This window comes from Grammomys surdaster, unplaced genomic scaffold (genome assembly GCF_004785775.1).
Source record: "Grammomys surdaster isolate TR1022 unplaced genomic scaffold, NIH_TR_1.0 67, whole genome shotgun sequence".
Taxonomy (NCBI): Eukaryota; Metazoa; Chordata; class Mammalia; order Rodentia; family Muridae; genus Grammomys; species Grammomys surdaster.
The window spans coordinates 9,924,317-9,929,335 of record NW_021604569.1 but is presented as its reverse complement, the minus strand read 5'-3'; the positions used below and the strand labels follow the sequence as shown (position 1 = coordinate 9,929,335).

At 45.0% G+C, this 5,019-nt stretch overlaps 1 pseudogene; it reads right to left on the bottom strand.

Annotated features, from left to right (window-relative positions):
• Nucleotides 1-405: 405 nt before the first annotated feature.
• LOC114628782 lies at nt 406-1,479 on the bottom strand (annotated as a pseudogene).
• Between the last annotated feature and the right edge of the window lie 3,540 nt (nt 1,480-5,019).

Here is a 5,019-nt window from a genome sequence, read left to right as displayed (position 1 = left end):
GCAGGGGAGACAGCAGCTGCCTCCAGCTTCAGGGCACTTGGGTGGGGTGGGCTGGGGCCAGCCCAGCCTAAATTGGCAGCAGCAAGGTCTCTCTATGTAGTAACCATAGTTCCACACAGCCAGACAAAGGTCTGGCCCAGAAAGGAGTGGGCCTCTGCCAGAGCTCTTCCTGTAAGGGGCCTGTAGTAGTCAACCCCAGGCCTCAGGCTATCACCACCACTGGTAGTTCCATGTCCTCTATGGACCCAGGATTTCTGGGCCACACAGCACTCGCTAGTGGCACACACTCATACATAACCACACACTCACTCACACACACAGGCAGTTCTTTTCAAACACTCCAACTCAAAAAAGTGAGTTCTAAAAGTGGAGTTAATTTCAGAAAGAGGTGGCGATGTCACAGCATTAGGTTTTCCTGTGGATGGATCGGGCACCAACTTCTTCATATTCCTTCTTAGAGACTCGCATCTTCTTAAAAGTGTTCAGGAAAACGAGCATAGAGCCTCCAATCTGCACGGAATACAGTCTCTCCTGGGGAGCAGATATCCTGATCGTCACATCTTTTGGAGCTAGTTTCTTCTCTTTACTCAGTTACCAAAACCTTTGAACAGGGTAGAACCCCCTGAGAGTACAGTGTTGGAAAAAAGTGTATGTCGTAAGTCCATGACCAGAAGTCCAGGACTTCTAGACGGCAAACACCAGCACCTCATGGGTACCTTCACTCTCCTCACCAATCGAAGCTCAGGGACCCAGAACCTGGAAGGGCTGATCTTAATGGTGCTGTCATCAGGCAGGTCATACTTACTGAGCCTTCTCAGTCTCTAGTGTTTCATCCTTCTTGGGGTTTATGGAAAGGTAGCAGGCTCTTTCTTTTATGGCCTTCACAGTCTCAACTCAGAGGAGTGGAAATCATAACCCTCCTTCCGTAGGTAGAAGCAGAGGAAGCATGAGACATCCTGCCAGCAACATCGATGCACATGATGAAGTGAAGCATGGCAAAGCCTTGATAAATTGGGACTGTGTGGGTGACAGCATCCCCAGAATCCCACGGTGCCGCCCGTGGCATAAAGCTTGCATGGAGATGAAGAGAGCTAGCATGTTGAAGAGCTCAAAGAAAACTTCTGCAGGTCGGTCGCTCCTGGGTTTTCCCAGGGGTTTAAAGGTGCCTCAGTCAGGAACACGGGATGCTCCTCTGAGAAAGTTTGCAGCTGATCCTTAGAATAGACATATTGCCAGATGTGCTCTATGTCATTCTAGTCTGATGACACCGTGTTCCATGGGGTGGTGGATTGACAAGAGTGCTCCTCAATAAATAGGTCACCTTCGAGGGCTCCTGCCATGACAAACACATTTGGGTCTGCCCACATGGTTTGGAAAGCACTATTCGAGGATCTGATCACCAGTGAAACCCGCTTTCACTATATCAGATCCGGTGTCCATCACAGCAGGCGCGGTGTCCATCACATCATAGGACTCCATGGCAGAGGAATCTTTCCTTCTGAAGAAGGAACTGCCAGCCCAGTCTGCTCTCCACTTATTATTTTAAACCACAGATGATTCACAGGAAACTGAAGCCATGGGTACATATTTCTCTACTATATTAGAGAAATAAGAAACCACTTTAAAAAGAGAAAACGGGCTGGAGAGATGGCTTAGTAGTTAAGAGCACTGTCTGTTCTTCCAGAGGTCCTGAGTTCAATTCCTAGCAACAACATGGTGGCTCCCAACCATTTATACTGGGATCTTATGCCCTCTTCTGATGAGACCAACAGTGTACTCATATACATAAAATAGATAAATAAATCTTAAAAAGAGAAAGAGGATGGTGGTGCTTTAATCCCAGCACTAAGGAGGCTGAGGTCTGCAGAGTGAGCTCTAGGACAGTTAGGGCCACACAGAAAAACCCTGTCTTGGAAAACCAATAAAAGACAGAAATGAGGAAACTTACCAAAGCAAACTATGGACAAAGTCGGAGTGAGCCAGGCTTCAGTCCCAGCCTCAGGGTCCTTGCTTGCCTGTTTTGTGGCCTAGGAATGTTACACTAGCGTCTGGGGAGATGGTTCGGTGGTTAAGAGCATTTGTTGCTCTTCCAGAAGACCTGGGTTCAGCTCCCAGCATGGATGGCTCACAACTGCCTGAAACCCCAGCTCCAGGGGATCTGATTCCCTCTTCTCACTCACCCCCCATATGGCATATACTCATAGACATAAATAAAAATAAAAATTGCCACACCAGTGGAAACCTCTAGCACTTAGAACTTGAGGGTGGGTGTGGTGGCACAGGCCAACAACCCCAGCACTCGGCAGGGAAGATCAATCATGAGTTTGACACTCGGCTAGATAATGAGACTCTTTCTAAAAAAAAAAAAAAAAAAAAAAAAAAAAAAAAAAAAGGAACTTGGAAAGATAGTCTGTGACAGATGAAGGCTGAGGAGGAGCCAGGAGCTAGGTGGTGTCAAGACCCTCTCAAAAAGGAGACTGGAACGATCAACCATGTGCAGCACAAATTCTCAGAACCTAGATTAGTTTGTGTGTGTGTGTGTGTGTGTGTGTGTGAGGTTTTGTGTATATTTATGCGCTCCATGTGCATGCAGTTGCTGAGAGGGCCAGAAGAGGGCACCAGATCCTCTAGAACTGGCCTATGAGTAGTACAATGTAGATTTCCTATGTTGTTGCATGGTTAAGTACATGTACAATATACAGAATATATGTATGTATATGTAATATATTATATATAATTGTAAAAGCATTGATGAAGTTATTTTATGACTGTTCACTCATATTTATTGCAAATTCTGTTCAAAGAAACTTCAAATCTCTGGTTCTTTTTTCACTGTACAGTTGCTGCCCTGCTGTACTGTAATCCCTCTTGGGAAAGCTTGCAATTAGAAACATTGACATAGTGCAAGCATCTAGCTGCACAGCAGAAGTAAGTTACTCCATTAATTTAAGGCTAATTATTTCTTTTCTTTTTTTCTTTCTTTCTTCTTCTTTTTTTTGGTTTTTTGAGGAATTATTTCTTTCATCAAGATCAAAATAAGAGAAATTCTTCTAAAATACAGACTTTTTTTTAAAGTACCTTTTTGCAACCTTCAGAATTGTGTTGTTAGTATTGCTGACTTACAGCTCTAGTGAGCTTAGTCTAGGGGACAGTTGGAAGTGATGTGTGGTGTGCCTATGGGCATAGATTTGGGAAAGCTAGTTTGGAGGTCTGCCTTGAGTTCAAGGCTCACCTGATCTATCTAGCAGTACTCTAATGAGGCTAACTCACACACTATAAAACATCTAGTATCTTCCCTGTTCTTTTATTATATATTTGTTAATTAATTATTTTGTGGCCTCACTAGGTAGCCCTGTCTGTCCTAAAACTCATTAGGTAGACCAGGCTGGCTTTAAATTCAGAGAGCTACCAGGCTTTCCCCTCCCGGTGGTAAGATTAAAGGCACCTACCACCATGCTTGGTGTCTTCCCCACTCTTTATGCCAATGGTAAATGGTGTTACCAACCAAAACCCATACCTGCCAACTTCCAAAATGTGGCCTCTGGGCCACCACAGCTCTTGTATGACCACATCCTACCCATGACCAACCACATTGTCAGTCTTTTGGGGACACAGATTGAGGTCGTCATGCAGGCTGAGGTTTGGAGCATAGCAGAGGGATTCTAGTACCTCAACTGCTACTCTTCTATGTCTGACCTTTCTGTGCAATTCTGGTTTAGCAAAATTTAGTGACCTCATCAGAGTGCAGTACTGACAGCTAGCTATTGAGTTCCCAGTGTGTCAGCCCTGGGGGAATAGGACTATTATTTCCCTCAGACTTCACGGTTACTCTGTGAGGCAGAAACTAGTATTAGACCCACATATATATGAGCAAACTGGGCTGCATCTGGGGATGTTGCCTAGAAAAGTTGCTTAGCATCAGGATGGCCTAGGGTTCCAACCCCAGCACTTGCCTAACATGTACAAGGCTGCTAGGCAAGTGATCTAACACTTAAGATACTCAGCCCCTAACATTCTCACATTCTCTCTCTCTCTCTCTCTCTCTCTCTCTCTCTCTCTCTCTCTCTCACACACACACACACACACACACACACACACACACACACACACACACACGGAGGAGGGAGGGGAGGGAGGGAGAGCAAGGGAGAGACAGAGACAGAGACACAGACAGGCAGAGGCGAGGGGCACGTTTTATAATATGTTAGGGGCTGAGTAGCTTATCTTCGTGTTAGTACACTAACACGCACAAGGCTCTCTGTTCAATCTCCAGCACTGCAGATGTTACTTAGATCAGAGTCCATCCAGATAGTCCTTGCACATCTGCCCCTCAGCCCGGAGTATTTGGAGCAAATAAACGGTTGTTTAGAAATTTGTTTTAAAGGCTGTGAAACACCCAACTATGAAAGAAAGATTGGGGTAAACTTGCCGTGCACAGACCAGCAAACAGGTCTCATCTAGTGTTACCTTCAGCTGACTGGCAGTGACTGCCTCAGGTAAAGACTTTTAAAGCAAATCCATGACAATCGGGGGCTCACTGATGAATCATTTTTGCCCTTTCTGGAAAGAGAACATGAGATGGTCCCATGTTATAAATTTATTGTCCCTAGACCTTAAATGAAAGTTGTACACTTAAAAAGAAGATTTCAAAAAATGGAAATAAAAGCAGAAAGAAATTCTCAGTGGTGCTAATATACAGCTAGTACATGCCCGTGATCCTCGAACTGGGACGACTGAGATACAAGAATCTGGAGTTCAAGGTCACCCTCAGCTACACAGTGAGGTGAGAGGCTGCCTGGGCTAGACAAAAACATACAGCAGGGATGGCTCAGCAGTTAAGAGCACTGACTGCTCTTCCAGAGGTCCTGAGTTCAATTCCAAGCAACCACATGCTGGCTCACAACCAACTGTAATGGGATCTGATGCCCTCTTCTGGTGTGTCTGAAAACAGCTACAGTGTACTCATATACGTAAAATGAATCTTAAAAACAACAAAAAACAGCAATGTAACCAGTCTGT